The 16,643-nt window shown below is 54.5% G+C and overlaps 1 protein-coding gene across 4 annotated transcripts in view; it reads left to right on the top strand.

Annotated features, from left to right (window-relative positions):
* dlg3 (discs, large homolog 3 (Drosophila)) overlaps positions 1-16,643 on the top strand; it is a 292,322-nt gene that overhangs the window by 164,183 nt on the left and 111,496 nt on the right. The gene's annotated exons all lie outside the window — the stretch shown is intronic.

Raw genomic sequence — 16,643 nt, forward strand, 5'->3', positions numbered from 1 at the left:
GGAAAAAGCCAACCAACTCTCTCCGCCTCTTCTCCTCTTTCGGAAAAAGCCAACCCACTCGCTCCGCCTCTTCTCTGCTTTCAGAAAAAGCCAACCCACTCGCTCCGCCTCTTCACCTCTTCCGGAAAAAGCCAACCCACTCTCTTCGCCTCTTCTCCGCTTTCGGAAAAAGCCAGCCCACTCGCTCCACCTCTTCACCTCTTCCGGAAAAAGCCAGCCCACTCGCTCCGCCTCTTCTCCGCTTTCAGAAAATGCCAACCCACTCGCTCCGCCTCTTCTCCACTTTCGGAAAAAGCCAACCCACCCGCTCTGCCTCTTCTCCGCTTTCGGAAATAGCGAACCCACCCGCTCCGCCTCTTCTCCTTTTTCGGAAAAAGACAACCCACCCGTTCCGCCTCTTCTCCTTTTTCGGAAAAAGACAACCCACCCGTTCCGCCTCTTCTCCTTTTTCGGAAAAAGCCAACCCACCCGTTCCGCCTCTTCTCCGCTTTCGGAAAAAGCCAACCCACTCGCTCCGCCTCTTCTCCGCTTTCGGAAAAAGCCAACCCACTCGCTCCGCCTCTTCTCCTTATCGGAAAAAGCCAACCCACTCGCTCCGCCTCTTCTCCTTATCGGAAAAAGCCAACCCACTCGCTCCGCCTCTTCTCCTTATAGGAAAAAGCCAACCCACTCGTTCCGCCTCTTTTCCTTATCGGAAAAAGCCAACCCACTCGCTCCGCCTCTTCTCCTTATTGGAAAAAGCCAACCCACCCGCTCCGCCTCTTCTCCTTTTTCGGATAAAGCCAACCCACCCGCTCCGCCACTTCTCCATTTTTTGGAAAAAGCCAACCCACCCGCTCCGCCTCTTCTCCTTTTTCGGAAAAAGCCAACCCACCCGCTCCGCCTCTTCTCCTTTTTCGGAAAAAGCCAACCCACCCGCTCCGCCTCTTCTCCTTATCGGAAAAAGCCAACCCACTCGCTCTGCCTCTTCTCCTTATCGGAAAAAGCCAACCCACTCGTTCCGCCTCTTTTCCTTATCGGAAAAAGCCAACCCACTCGCTCCGCCTCTTCTCCTTATTGGAAAAAGCCAACCCACTCGCTCCGCCTCTTCTCCTCTTTCGGAAAATGCCAACCCGCTCGCTCCGCCTCTTCTCCTTTTTTGGAAAAAGCCAACCCACCCGCTCCGCCTCTTCACCTCTTCCGGAAAAAGCCAACCCACTCGCTCCACCTCTTCTCCGCTTTCGGAAAAAGCCAACCCACCCGCTCCGCCTCTTCTCCACTTTCGGAAAAAGCCATCCCACCCGGTCTGCCTCTTCTCCGCTTTTGGAAAAAGCCAACCCACGCCTCTTCTCCTTTTTCGGAAAAAGCCAACCCACTCGCTCCGCCTCTTCTCCTTTTTCGGAAAAAGCCAACCCACTCGCTCCGCCTCTTCTCCTTATTGGAAAAAGCCAACCCACTCGCTCCGCCTCTTCTCTGCTTTCGGAAAAAGCCAACCCACCCGCTCCGTCTCTTCTCCGCTTTCGGAAAAAGCCAACCCACCGGCTCCGCCTCTTCTCCTTTTTCGGAAAAAGCCAACCCACTCGCTCCGCCTCTTCACCTCTTCCGGAAAAAGTCAACCCACCCGCTCCGCCTCTTCTCCTTTTTCGGAAAAAGCCAACCCACCCGCTCCGCCTCTTCTCCTTTTTCGGAAAAAGCCAACCCTCCCGCTCCGCCTCTTCTCCGCTTTCGGAAAAAGCCAACCCACCCGCTCCGCCTCTTCTCCTTTTTCCGAAAAAGCCAACCCTCCCGCTCCGCCTCTTCTCTGCTTTCGGGAAAAGCCAACCCTCCCGCTCCGCCTCTTCTCCTCTTTCGGAAAAAGCCAACCCACCCGCTCCTCCTCTTCTCCTTTTTCAGAAAAAGCCAACCCACCCGCTCCGCCTCTTCTACGCTTTCGGAAAAAGCCAACCCACTCGCTCCGCCTCTTCTCTGCTTTCGGAAAAAGCCAACCCTGCCGCTCCGTCTCTTCTCCGCTTTCGGAAAAAGCCAACCCACTCGCTCCCCCTCTTCTCCTTTTTCGAAAAAAGCCAACTCACTCGCTCCGCCTCTTGTCCTTTTTCGGAAAAAGCCAACCCACCCGCTCTGCCTCTTCTCCTTTTTCGGAAAAAGCCAACCCACTCACTCCACCTCTTCACTTCTTCCGGAAAAAGCCAACCCACTCGCTCCGCCTCTTCTCTGCTTTTGGAAAATGCCAACCCACTCGCTCCGCCTCTTCTCCGCTTTCGGAAAAAGCCAACCCACCCGCTCTGCCTCTTCTCCGCTGTCGGAAATAGCCAACCCACCCGCTCCGCCTCTATCCTTTTTCGGAAAAACACAACCCACCCACTCCACCTCTTCTCCTTTTTCGGAAAAAGCCAACCCACCCTCTCCGCCTCTTTTCCACTTTCGGAAAAAGCCAACCCACTCGCTCTGCCTCTTCTCCTTTTTCGGAAAAAGACAACCCACCCGCTCCGCCTCTTCTCCTTTTTCGGAAAAAGCCAACCCACCCGCTCCGCCTCTTCTCCCTTTTTCGGAAAAATCCAACCCACTCGCTCCGCCTCTTCTCCTTATCAGAAAAAGCCAACCCACTCGCTCCGCCTCTTCTCCATATAGGAAAAAGCAAACCCACTCTCTCCGCCTCTTTTCCTTATCGGAAAAAGCCAACCCACTCGCTCCGCCTCTTCTTCTTATCGGAAAAAGCCAAACCACTCGCTCCGCCTCTTCTCCTTTTTCGGAAAAATCCAACCCAGTCGCTCCGCCTCTTCTCCTCTTTTGGAAAAAGCCAACCCACTCGCTCCCCCTCTTCTCCTTTTTCGGAAAAAGCCAACCCACCCGCTCCGCCTCTTCTCCTTTTTCGGAAAAAGCAATCCCACCCACTCCGCCTCTTCTCATTTTTCAGAAAAAGCCAACCCACCCGCTCCGCCTCTTCTCTGCTTTCAGAAAAAGCCAACCCACCCGCTCTGCCTCTTCTCCGCTTTCGGAAAAAGCCAACCCACCCGCTCCGACTCTTCTCCTTTTTCGGAAAAAGCCAACCCACTTGCTCTGCCTCTTCTCCTTTTTCGGAAAAAGCCAACCCACTCGCTCCGCCTCTTCTCTGCTTTCGGAAAATGCCAAAACACTCGCTCCGCCTCTTCTCCGCTTTTGGAAAAAGCCAACCCACCCGCTCTGCCTCTTCTCCTTTTTCGGAAAAAGCCAACCCACCCGCTCCGCCTGTTCTCCTTTTTCGGAAAAAGCCAACCCACCCGCTCCGCCTCTTTTCCCCTTTCGGAAAAAGCCAACCCACCCGCTCCGCCTCTTCTCCTTTTTGGAAAAAGCCAACCCACTCGCTCTGCCTCTTCTCCTTTTTCGGAAAAAGACAACCCACCTGCTCTGCCTCTTCTCCTTTTTCGGAAAAAGCCAACCGACCCGCTCCGCCTCTTCTCCTTTTTCGGAAAAAGCCAACCCACCCGCTCCGCCTCTTCTCCTTTTTCGGAAAAAGCCAACCCACCCGCCTTGCCTCTTCTCCTTTTTCGGAAAAAGCCAACCCACCCGCTCCGCCTCTTCTCCTTTTTCGGAAAAAGCCAACCCACCCGCTCCGCCTCTTCTCCTTTTTCGGAAAAAGCCAACCAACTCTCTCCGCCTCTTCTCCTCTTTCGGAAAAAGCCAACCCACTCGCTCCGCCTCTTCTCTGCTTTCAGAAAAAGCCAACCCACTCGCTCCGCCTCTTCACCTCTTCCGGAAAAAGCCAACCCACTCTCTTCGCCTCTTCTCCGCTTCCGGAAAAAGCCAGCCCACTCGCTCCACCTCTTCACCTCTTCCGGAAAAAGCCAGCCCACTCGCTCCGCCTCTTCTCCGCTTTCAGAAAATGCCAACCCACTCGCTCCGCCTCTTCTCCACTTTCGGAAAAAGCCAACCCACCCGCTCTGCCTCTTCTCCGCTTTCGGAAATAGCGAACCCACCCGCTCCGCCTCTTCTCCTTTTTCGGAAAAAGACAACCCACCCGTTCCGCCTCTTCTCCTTTTTCGGAAAAAGACAACCCACCCGTTCCGCCTCTTCTCCTTTTTCGGAAAAAGCCAACCCACCCGTTCCGCCTCTTCTCCGCTTTCGGAAAAAGCCAACCCACTCGCTCCGCCTCTTCTCCGCTTTCGGAAAAAGCCAACCCACTCGCTCCGCCTCTTCTCCTTATCGGAAAAAGCCAACCCACTCGCTCCGCCTCTTCTCCTTATCGGAAAAAGCCAACCCACTCGCTCCGCCTCTTCTCCTTATAGGAAAAAGCCAACCCACTCGTTCCGCCTCTTTTCCTTATCGGAAAAAGCCAACCCACTCGCTCCGCCTCTTCTCCTTATTGGAAAAAGCCAACCCACCCGCTCCGCCTCTTCTCCTTTTTCGGATAAAGCCAACCCACCCGCTCCGCCACTTCTCCATTTTTTGGAAAAAGCCAACCCACCCGCTCCGCCTCTTCTCCTTTTTCGGAAAAAGCCAACCCACCCGCTCCGCCTCTTCTCCTTTTTCGGAAAAAGCCAACCCACCCGCTCCGCCTCTTCTCCTTATCGGAAAAAGCCAACCCACTCGCTCTGCCTCTTCTCCTTATCGGAAAAAGCCAACCCACTCGTTCCGCCTCTTTTCCTTATCGGAAAAAGCCAACCCACTCGCTCCGCCTCTTCTCCTTATTGGAAAAAGCCAACCCACTCGCTCCGCCTCTTCTCCTCTTTCGGAAAATGCCAACCCGCTCGCTCCGCCTCTTCTCCTTTTTTGGAAAAAGCCAACCCACCCGCTCCGCCTCTTCACCTCTTCCGGAAAAAGCCAACCCACTCGCTCCACCTCTTCTCCGCTTTTGGAAAAAGCCAACCCACGCCTCTTCTCCTTTTTCGGAAAAAGCCAACCCACTCGCTCCGCCTCTTCTCCTTTTTCGGAAAAAGCCAACCCACTCGCTCCGCCTCTTCTCCTTATTGGAAAAAGCCAACCCACTCGCTCCGCCTCTTCTCTGCTTTCGGAAAAAGCCAACCCACCCGCTCCGTCTCTTCTCCGCTTTCGGAAAAAGCCAACCCACCGGCTCCGCCTCTTCTCCTTTTTCGGAAAAAGCCAACCCACTCGCTCCGCCTCTTCACCTCTTCCGGAAAAAGTCAACCCACCCGCTCCGCCTCTTCTCCTTTTTCGGAAAAAGCCAACCCACCCGCTCCGCCTCTTCTCCTTTTTCGGAAAAAGCCAACCCTCCCGCTCCGCCTCTTCTCCGCTTTCGGAAAAAGCCAACCCACCCGCTCCGCCTCTTCTCCTTTTTCCGAAAAAGCCAACCCTCCCGCTCCGCCTCTTCTCTGCTTTCGGGAAAAGCCAACCCTCCCGCTCCGCCTCTTCTCCGCTTTCGGAAAAAGCCAACCCACCCGCTCCTCCTCTTCTCCTTTTTCAGAAAAAGCCAACCCACCCGCTCCGCCTCTTCTACGCTTTCGGAAAAAGCCAACCCAGTCGCTCCGCCTCTTCTCTGCTTTCGGAAAAAGCCAACCCTGCCGCTCCGTCTCTTCTCCGCTTTCGGAAAAAGCCAACCCACTCGCTCCCCCTCTTCTCCTTTTTCGAAAAAAGCCAACTCACTCGCTCCGCCTCTTGTCCTTTTTCGGAAAAAGCCAACCCACCCGCTCTGCCTCTTCTCCTTTTTCGGAAAAAGCCAACCCACTCACTCCACCTCTTCACTTCTTCCAGAAAAAGCCAACCCACTCGCTCCGCCTCTTCTCTGCTTTTGGAAAATGCCAACCCACTCGCTCCGCCTCTTCTCCGCTTTCGGAAAAAGCCAACCCACCCGCTCTGCCTCTTCTCCGCTGTCGGAAATAGCCAACCCACCCGCTCCGCCTCTATCCTTTTTCGGAAAAACACAACCCACCCACTCCACCTCTTCTCCTTTTTCGGAAAAAGCCAACCCACCCTCTCCGCCTCTTTTCCACTTTCGGAAAAAGCCAACCCACTCGCTCTGCCACTTCTCCTTTTTCGGAAAAAGACAACCCACCCGCTCCGCCTCTTCTCCTTTTTCGGAAAAAGCCAACCCACCCGCTCCGCCTCTTCTCCCTTTTTCGGAAAAATCCAACCCACTCGCTCCGCCTCTTCTCCTTATCAGAAAAAGCCAACCCACTCGCTCCGCCTCTTCTCCATATAGGAAAAAGCAAACCCACTCTCTCCGCCTCTTTTCCTTATCGGAAAAAGCCAACCCACTCGCTCCGCCTCTTCTTCTTATCGGAAAAAGCCAAACCACTCGCTCCGCCTCTTCTCCTTTTTCGGAAAAATCCAACCCAGTCGCTCCGCCTCTTCTCCTCTTTTGGAAAAAGCCAACCCACTCGCTCCCCCTCTTCTCCTTTTTCGGAAAAAGCCAACCCACCCGCTCCGCCTCTTCTCCTTTTTCGGAAAAAGCAATCCCACCCACTCCGCCTCTTCTCATTTTTCAGAAAAAGCCAACCCACCCGCTCCGCCTCTTCTCTGCTTTCAGAAAAAGCCAACCTACCCGCTCTGCCTCTTCTCCGCTTTCGGAAAAAGCCAACCCACCCGCTCCGACTCTTCTCCTTTTTCAGAAAAAGCCAACCCACTCGCTCCACCTCTTCGCTGCTTTCGGAAAATGCCAACCCACTCGCTCCGCCTCTTCTCCGCTTTCGGAAAAAGCCAACCCACCCGCTCTGCCTCTTCTCCGCTTTCGGAAATAGCCAACCCACCCGCTCCGCCTCTTCTCCTTTTTCGGAAAAAGCCAACCCACCCTCTCTGCCTCTTTTCCACTTTCGGAAAAAGCCAACCCACTCGCTCTGCCTCTTCTCCTTTTTCGGAAAAAGACAACCCACCCGCTCCGCCTCTTCTCATTTTTCAGAAAAAGCCAACCCACCCTCTCTGCCTCTTCTCCTTATCGGAAAAAGCCAACCCACTCGCTCCGCCTCTTCTCCTTATCGGAAAAAGCCAACCCACTCGCTCCGCCTCTTCTCCATATAGGAAAAAGCCAACCCACTCGCTCCGCCTCTTTTCCTTATCGGAAAAAGCCAACCCACTCCCTCCGCCTCTTCTCCTTATCGGAAAAAGCCAACCCCCTCGCTCCGCCTCTTCTCCTTTTTCGGAAAAAGCCAACCCAGTCACTCCACCTCTTGTTTTTTGGGAAAAGCCAACCCACTCGCTCCCCCTCTTCTCCTTTTTCGGAAAAAGCCAACCCACTCACTCCCCCTCTTGTCCTTTTTCGGAAAAAGCCAACCCACCCGCTCCGCCTCTTCTCCTTTTTCGGAAAAAGCCAACCCACCCACTCCGCCTCTTCTCATTTTTCAGAAAAAGCCAACCCACCCGCTCCGCCTCTTCTCCGCTTTCGGAAAAAGCCAACCCACCCGCTCCGCCTTTTCTCCTTTTTCGGAAGAAGCCAACCCACCCGCTCCTCCTCTTCTCCTTTTTCGGAAAAAGCCAACCCACTCGCTCCGCCTCTTCACCTCTTCTGGAAAAAGCCAACCCAGTCTCTCCGTCTCTTCTCTGCTTTCGGAAAATTCCAACCCACTCGCTCCGCCTCTTCTCCGCTTTCGGAAAAAGCCAACCCACCCGCTCCGCCTCTTCTCCTTTTTCGGAAAAAGCCAACCCACTCGCTCCGCCTCTTCTTCTTATCGGAAAAAGCCAAACCACTCGCTCCGCCTCTTCTCCTTTTTCGGAAAAAGCCAACCCAGTCGCTCCGCCTCTTCTCCTCTTTTGGAAAAAGCCAACCCACTCGCTCTGCCTCTTCTCCTTTTTCGGAAAAAGACAACCCACTCGCTCCGCCTCTTCTCCTTTTTCGGAAAAAGCCAACCCAGTCGCTCCGCCTCTTCTCTTTTGGAAAAAGCCAACCCACTCGCTCTGCCTCTTCTCCTTTTTCGGAAAAAGACAACCCACTCGCTCCGCCTCTTCTCCTTTTTCGGAGAAAGCCAACCCACCCGCTCTGCCTCTTCTCCTTTTTCGGAAAAAGCCAACCCTACCGCTCCGCCTCTTCTCCGCTTTCAGAAAAAGCCAACCCACCCACTCCGCCTCTTCTCCGCTTTCGGAAAAAGCCAACCCACTCGCTCCGCCTCTTCTCCGATTTCGGAAAAAGCTAACCCACCCGCTCCGCCTCTTCTTTTTCGGAAAAAGCCAACCCACTCGCTCCGACTCTTCTCCGCTTTTGTAAAAAGCCAACCCACCCACTCCGCCTCTTCTCCTTTTTCGGAAAAAGCCAACCCACTCGCTCCGCCTGTTCTCCTTCTTCGGAAAAAGACAACCCACTTGCTCTGCCTCTTCTCCGCTTTCGGAAAAAGCCAACCCACCCGCTCTGCCTCTTCTCCGCTTTCGGAAATATTCAACCCACCCGCTCCGCCTCTTCTCCTTTTTTGGAAAAAGCCAACCCACCTGCTCCGCCTCTTCTCCTTATTGGAAAAAGCCAACCCACCCGCTCCGCCTCTTCTCCTTTTTCGGATAAAGCCAACCCACCCGCTCCGCCACTTCTCCATTTTTTGGAAAAAGCCAACCCACCCGCTCCGCCTCTTCTCCTTTTTCGGAAAAAGCCAACCCACCCGCTCCGCCTCTTCTCCTTTTTCGGAAAAAGCCAACCCACCCGCTCCGCCTCTTCTCCTTATCGGAAAAAGCCAACCCACTCGCTCTGCCTCTTCTCCTTATCGGAAAAAGCCAACCCACTCGTTCCGCCTCTTTTCCTTATCGGAAAAAGCCAACCCACTCGCTCCGCCTCTTCTCCTTATTGGAAAAAGCCAACCCACTCGCTCCGCCTCTTCTCCTCTTTCGGAAAATGCCAACCCGCTCGCTCCGCCTCTTCTCCTTTTTTGGAAAAAGCCAACCCACCCGCTCCGCCTCTTCACCTCTTCCGGAAAAAGCCAACCCACTCGCTCCACCTCTTCTCCGCTTTCGGAAAAAGCCAACCCACCCGCTCCGCCTCTTCTCCACTTTCGGAAAAAGCCATCCCACCCGGTCTGCCTCTTCTCCGCTTTTGGAAAAAGCCAACCCACGCCTCTTCTCCTTTTTCGGAAAAAGCCAACCCACTCGCTCCGCCTCTTCTCCTTTTTCGGAAAAAGCCAACCCACTCGCTCCGCCTCTTCTCCTTATTGGAAAAAGCCAACCCACTCGCTCCGCCTCTTCTCTGCTTTCGGAAAAAGCCAACCCACCCGCTCCGTCTCTTCTCCGCTTTCGGAAAAAGCCAACCCACCGGCTCCGCCTCTTCTCCTTTTTCGGAAAAAGCCAACCCACTCGCTCCGCCTCTTCACCTCTTCCGGAAAAAGTCAACCCACCCGCTCCGCCTCTTCTCCTTTTTCGGAAAAAGCCAACCCACCCGCTCCGCCTCTTCTCCTTTTTCGGAAAAAGCCAACCCTCCCGCTCCGCCTCTTCTCCGCTTTCGGAAAAAGCCAACCCACCCGCTCCGCCTCTTCTCCTTTTTCCGAAAAAGCCAACCCTCCCGCTCCGCCTCTTCTCTGCTTTCGGGAAAAGCCAACCCTCCCGCTCCGCCTCTTCTCCGCTTTCGGAAAAAGCCAACCCACCCGCTCCTCCTCTTCTCCTTTTTCAGAAAAAGCCAACCCACCCGCTCCGCCTCTTCTACGCTTTCGGAAAAAGCCAACCCACTCGCTCCGCCTCTTCTCTGCTTTCGGAAAAAGCCAACCCTGCCGCTCCGTCTCTTCTCCGCTTTCGGAAAAAGCCAACCCACTCGCTCCCCCTCTTCTCCTTTTTCGAAAAAAGCCAACTCACTCGCTCCGCCTCTTGTCCTTTTTCGGAAAAAGCCAACCCACCCGCTCTGCCTCTTCTCCTTTTTCGGAAAAAGCCAACCCACTCACTCCACCTCTTCACTTCTTCCGGAAAAAGCCAACCCACTCGCTCCGCCTCTTCTCTGCTTTTGGAAAATGCCAACCCACTCGCTCCGCCTCTTCTCCGCTTTCGGAAAAAGCCAACCCACCCGCTCTGCCTCTTCTCCGCTGTCGGAAATAGCCAACCCACCCGCTCCGCCTCTATCCTTTTTCGGAAAAACACAACCCACCCACTCCACCTCTTCTCCTTTTTCGGAAAAAGCCAACCCACCCTCTCCGCCTCTTTTCCACTTTCGGAAAAAGCCAACCCACTCGCTCTGCCTCTTCTCCTTTTTCGGAAAAAGACAACCCACCCGCTCCGCCTCTTCTCCTTTTTCGGAAAAAGCCAACCCACCCGCTCCGCCTCTTCTCCCTTTTTCGGAAAAATCCAACCCACTCGCTCCGCCTCTTCTCCTTATCAGAAAAAGCCAACCCACTCGCTCCGCCTCTTCTCCATATAGGAAAAAGCAAACCCACTCTCTCCGCCTCTTTTCCTTATCGGAAAAAGCCAACCCACTCGCTCCGCCTCTTCTTCTTATCGGAAAAAGCCAAACCACTCGCTCCGCCTCTTCTCCTTTTTCGGAAAAATCCAACCCAGTCGCTCCGCCTCTTCTCCTCTTTTGGAAAAAGCCAACCCACTCGCTCCCCCTCTTCTCCTTTTTCGGAAAAAGCCAACCCACCCGCTCCGCCTCTTCTCCTTTTTCGGAAAAAGCAATCCCACCCACTCCGCCTCTTCTCATTTTTCAGAAAAAGCCAACCCACCCGCTCCGCCTCTTCTCTGCTTTCAGAAAAAGCCAACCCACCCGCTCTGCCTCTTCTCCGCTTTCGGAAAAAGCCAACCCACCCGCTCCGACTCTTCTCCTTTTTCGGAAAAAGCCAACCCACTTGCTCTGCCTCTTCTCCTTTTTCGGAAAAAGCCAACCCACTCGCTCCGCCTCTTCTCTGCTTTCGGAAAATGCCAAAACACTCGCTCCGCCTCTTCTCCGCTTTTGGAAAAAGCCAACCCACCCGCTCTGCCTCTTCTCCTTTTTCGGAAAAAGCCAACCCACCCGCTCCGCCTGTTCTCCTTTTTCGGAAAAAGCCAACCCACCCGCTCCGCCTCTTTTCCCCTTTCGGAAAAAGCCAACCCACCCGCTCCGCCTCTTCTCCTTTTTGGAAAAAGCCAACCCACTCGCTCTGCCTCTTCTCCTTTTTCGGAAAAAGACAACCCACCTGCTCTGCCTCTTCTCCTTTTTCGGAAAAAGCCAACCGACCCGCTCCGCCTCTTCTCCTTTTTCGGAAAAAGCCAACCCACCCGCTCCGCCTCTTCTCCTTTTTCGGAAAAAGCCAACCCACCCGCCCCGCCTCTTCTCCTTTTTCGGAAAAAGCCAACCCACCCGCTCCGCCTCTTCTCCTTTTTCGGAAAAAGCCAACCCACCCGCTCCGCCTCTTCTCCTTTTTCGGAAAAAGCCAACCAACTCTCTCCGCCTCTTCTCCTCTTTCGGAAAAAGCCAACCCACTCGCTCCGCCTCTTCTCTGCTTTCAGAAAAAGCCAACCCACTCGCTCCGCCTCTTCACCTCTTCCGGAAAAAGCCAACCCACTCTCTTCGCCTCTTCTCCGCTTCCGGAAAAAGCCAGCCCACTCGCTCCACCTCTTCACCTCTTCCGGAAAAAGCCAGCCCACTCGCTCCGCCTCTTCTCCGCTTTCAGAAAATGCCAACCCACTCGCTCCGCCTCTTCTCCACTTTCGGAAAAAACCAACCCACCCGCTCTGCCTCTTCTCCGCTTTCGGAAATAGCGAACCCACCCGCTCCGCCTCTTCTCCTTTTTCGGAAAAAGACAACCCACCCGTTCCGCCTCTTCTCCTTTTTCGGAAAAAGACAACCCACCCGTTCCGCCTCTTCTCCTTTTTCGGAAAAAGCCAACCCACCCGTTCCGCCTCTTCTCCGCTTTCGGAAAAAGCCAACCCACTCGCTCCGCCTCTTCTCCGCTTTCGGAAAAAGCCAACCCACTCGCTCCGCCTCTTCTCCTTATCGGAAAAAGCCAACCCACTCGCTCCGCCTCTTCTCCTTATCGGAAAAAGCCAACCCACTCGCTCCGCCTCTTCTCCTTATAGGAAAAAGCCAACCCACTCGTTCCGCCTCTTTTCCTTATCGGAAAAAGCCAACCCACTCGCTCCGCCTCTTCTCCTTATTGGAAAAAGCCAACCCACCCGCTCCGCCTCTTCTCCTTTTTCGGATAAAGCCAACCCACCCGCTCCGCCACTTCTCCATTTTTTGGAAAAAGCCAACCCACCCGCTCCGCCTCTTCTCCTTTTTCGGAAAAAGCCAACCCACCCGCTCCGCCTCTTCTCCTTTTTCGGAAAAAGCCAACCCACCCGCTCCGCCTCTTCTCCTTATCGGAAAAAGCCAACCCACTCGCTCTGCCTCTTCTCCTTATCGGAAAAAGCCAACCCACTCGTTCCGCCTCTTTTCCTTATCGGAAAAAGCCAACCCACTCGCTCCGCCTCTTCTCCTTATTGGAAAAAGCCAACCCACTCGCTCCGCCTCTTCTCCTCTTTCGGAAAATGCCAACCCGCTCGCTCCGCCTCTTCTCCTTTTTTGGAAAAAGCCAACCCACCCGCTCCGCCTCTTCACCTCTTCCGGAAAAAGCCAACCCACTCGCTCCACCTCTTCTCCGCTTTCGGAAAAAGCCAACCCACCCGCTCCGCCTCTTCTCCACTTTCGGAAAAAGCCATCCCACCCGGTCTGCCTCTTCTCCGCTTTTGGAAAAAGCCAACCCACGCCTCTTCTCCTTTTTCGGAAAAAGCCAACCCACTCGCTCCGCCTCTTCTCCTTTTTCGGAAAAAGCCAACCCACTCGCTCCGCCTCTTCTCCTTATTGGAAAAAGCCAACCCACTCGCTCCGCCTCTTCTCTGCTTTCGGAAAAAGCCAACCCACCCGCTCCGTCTCTTCTCCGCTTTCGGAAAAAGCCAACCCACCGGCTCCGCCTCTTCTCCTTTTTCGGAAAAAGCCAACCCACTCGCTCCGCCTCTTCACCTCTTCCGGAAAAAGTCAACCCACCCGCTCCGCCTCTTCTCCTTTTTCGGAAAAAGCCAACCCACCCGCTCCGCCTCTTCTCCTTTTTCGGAAAAAGCCAACCCTCCCGCTCCGCCTCTTCTCCGCTTTCGGAAAAAGCCAACCCACCCGCTCCGCCTCTTCTCCTTTTTCCGAAAAAGCCAACCCTCCCGCTCCGCCTCTTCTCTGCTTTCGGGAAAAGCCAACCCTCCCGCTCCGCCTCTTCTCCGCTTTCGGAAAAAGCCAACCCACCCGCTCCTCCTCTTCTCCTTTTTCAGAAAAAGCCAACCCACCCGCTCCGCCTCTTCTACGCTTTCGGAAAAAGCCAACCCACTCGCTCCGCCTCTTCTCTGCTTTCGGAAAAAGCCAACCCTGCCGCTCCGTCTCTTCTCCGCTTTCGGAAAAAGCCAACCCACTCGCTCCCCCTCTTCTCCTTTTTCGAAAAAAGCCAACTCACTCGCTCCGCCTCTTGTCCTTTTTCGGAAAAAGCCAACCCACCCGCTCTGCCTCTTCTCCTTTTTCGGAAAAAGCCAACCCACTCACTCCACCTCTTCACTTCTTCCAGAAAAAGCCAACCCACTCGCTCCGCCTCTTCTCTGCTTTTGGAAAATGCCAACCCACTCGCTCCGCCTCTTCTCCGCTTTCGGAAAAAGCCAACCCACCCGCTCTGCCTCTTCTCCGCTGTCGGAAATAGCCAACCCACCCGCTCCGCCTCTATCCTTTTTCGGAAAAACACAACCCACCCACTCCACCTCTTCTCCTTTTTCAGAAAAAGCCAACCCACCCTCTCCGCCTCTTTTCCACTTTCGGAAAAAGCCAACCCACTCGCTCTGCCTCTTCTCCTTTTTCGGAAAAAGACAACCCACCCGCTCCGCCTCTTCTCCTTTTTCGGAAAAAGCCAACCCACCCGCTCCGCCTCTTCTCCCTTTTTCGGAAAAATCCAACCCACTCGCTCCGCCTCTTCTCCTTATCAGAAAAAGCCAACCCACTCGCTCCGCCTCTTCTCCATATAGGAAAAAGCAAACCCACTCTCTCCGCCTCTTTTCCTTATCGGAAAAAGCCAACCCACTCGCTCCGCCTCTTCTTCTTATCGGAAAAAGCCAAACCACTCGCTCCGCCTCTTCTCCTTTTTCGGAAAAATCCAACCCAGTCGCTCCGCCTCTTCTCCTCTTTTGGAAAAAGCCAACCCACTCGCTCCCCCTCTTCTCCTTTTTCGGAAAAAGCCAACCCACCCGCTCCGCCTCTTCTCCTTTTTCGGAAAAAGCAATCCCACCCACTCCGCCTCTTCTCATTTTTCAGAAGAAGCCAACCCACCCGCTCCGCCTCTTCTCTGCTTTCAGAAAAAGCCAACCTACCCGCTCTGCCTCTTCTCCGCTTTCGGAAAAAGCCAACCCACCCGCTCCGACTCTTCTCCTTTTTCAGAAAAAGCCAACCCACTCGCTCCACCTCTTCGCTGCTTTCGGAAAATGCCAACCCACTCGCTCCGCCTCTTCTCCGCTTTCGGAAAAAGCCAACCCACCCGCTCTGCCTCTTCTCCGCTTTCGGAAATAGCCAACCCACCCGCTCCGCCTCTTCTCCTTTTTCGGAAAAAGCCAACCCACCCTCTCTGCCTCTTTTCCACTTTCGGAAAAAGCCAACCCACTCGCTCTGCCTCTTCTCCTTTTTCGGAAAAAGACAACCCACCCGCTCCGCCTCTTCTCATTTTTCAGAAAAAGCCAACCCACCCTCTCTGCCTCTTCTCCTTATCGGAAAAAGCCAACCCACTCGCTCCGCCTCTTCTCCTTATCGGAAAAAGCCAACCCACTCGCTCCGCCTCTTCTCCATATAGGAAAAAGCCAACCCACTCGCTCCGCCTCTTTTCCTTATCGGAAAAAGCCAACCCACTCCCTCCGCCTCTTCTCCTTATCGGAAAAAGCCAACCCCCTCGCTCCGCCTCTTCTCCTTTTTCGGAAAAAGCCAACCCAGTCACTCCACCTCTTGTTTTTTGGGAAAAGCCAACCCACTCGCTCCCCCTCTTCTCCTTTTTCGGAAAAAGCCAACCCACTCACTCCCCCTCTTGTCCTTTTTCGGAAAAAGCCAACCCACCCGCTCCGCCTCTTCTCCTTTTTCGGAAAAAGCCAACCCACCCACTCCGCCTCTTCTCATTTTTCAGAAAAAGCCAACCCACCCGCTCCGCCTCTTCTCCGCTTTCGGAAAAAGCCAACCCACCCGCTCCGCCTTTTCTCCTTTTTCGGAAGAAGCCAACCCACCCGCTCCTCCTCTTCTCCTTTTTCGGAAAAAGCCAACCCACTCGCTCCGCCTCTTCACCTCTTCTGGAAAAAGCCAACCCAGTCTCTCCGTCTCTTCTCTGCTTTCGGAAAATTCCAACCCACTCGCTCCGCCTCTTCTCCGCTTTCGGAAAAAGCCAACCCACCCGCTCCGCCTCTTCTCCTTTTTCGGAAAAAGCCAACCCACTCGCTCCGCCTCTTCTTCTTATCGGAAAAAGCCAAACCACTCGCTCCGCCTCTTCTCCTTTTTCGGAAAAAGCCAACCCAGTCGCTCCGCCTCTTCTCCTCTTTTGGAAAAAGCCAACCCACTCGCTCTGCCTCTTCTCCTTTTTCGGAAAAAGACAACCCACTCGCTCCGCCTCTTCTCCTTTTTCGGAAAAAGCCAACCCAGTCGCTCCGCCTCTTCTCTTTTGGAAAAAGCCAACCCACTCGCTCTGCCTCTTCTCCTTTTTCGGAAAAAGACAACCCACTCGCTCCGCCTCTTCTCCTTTTTCGGAGAAAGCCAACCCACCCGCTCTGCCTCTTCTCCTTTTTCGGAAAAAGCCAACCCTACCGCTCCGCCTCTTCTCCGCTTTCAGAAAAAGCCAACCCACCCACTCCGCCTCTTCTCCGCTTTCGGAAAAAGCCAACCCACTCGCTCCGCCTCTTCTCCGATTTCGGAAAAAGCTAACCCACCCGCTCCGCCTCTTCTTTTTCGGAAAAAGCCAACCCACTCGCTCCGACTCTTCTCCGCTTTTGTAAAAAGCCAACCCACCCACTCCGCCTCTTCTCCTTTTTCGGAAAAAGCCAACCCACTCGCTCCGCCTGTTCTCCTTCTTCGGAAAAAGACAACCCACTTGCTCTGCCTCTTCTCCGCTTTCGGAAAAAGCCAACCCACCCGCTCTGCCTCTTCTCCGCTTTCGGAAATATTCAACCCACCCGCTCCGCCTCTTCTCCTTTTTTGGAAAAAGCCAACCCACCTGCTCCGCCTCTTCTCCTTATTGGAAAAAGCCAACTCACTCGCTCCGCCTCTTCTCCGCTTTCGGAAAAAGCCAACCCACCTGCTCCGCCTCTTCTCTGCTTTCGGAAAAAGCCAACCCACTCGCTCCGCCTCTTCACCTCTTCCGGAAAATGCCAACCCACTCGCTCCACCTCTTCTCCGCTTTCGGAAAAAGCCAACCCACCCGCTCTGCCTCTTCTCCGCTTTCGGAAATATTCAACCCACCCGCTCCGCCTCTTCTCCTTTTTTGGAAGAAGCCAACCCACCTGCTCCGCCTCTTCTCCTTATTGGAAAAAGCCAACCCACTCGCTCCGCCTCTTCTCCGCTTTCGGAAAAAGCCAACCCACCCGCTCCGCCTCTTCTCCACTTTCGGAAAAAGCCAACACACCTGCTCCTCCTCTTCTCCTTTTTCGGAAAAAGCCAAACCACTAGCTCCGCCTCTTCTCCGCTTTCAGTAAAAGCCAACCACGTCGCTCCGCCTCTTCTCCTTTTTCGGAAAAAGCCAACCCACTCGCTCCGCCTCTTCACCTCTTCTGGAAAAAGCCAACCCACTGTCTCCGTCTCTTCTCTGCTTTCGGAAAATTCCAACCCACTCGCTCCG

The sequence above is a fragment of the Neoarius graeffei genome, chromosome 8 (genome assembly GCF_027579695.1).
Source record: "Neoarius graeffei isolate fNeoGra1 chromosome 8, fNeoGra1.pri, whole genome shotgun sequence".
NCBI classification, from domain to species: domain Eukaryota; kingdom Metazoa; phylum Chordata; class Actinopteri; order Siluriformes; family Ariidae; genus Neoarius; species Neoarius graeffei.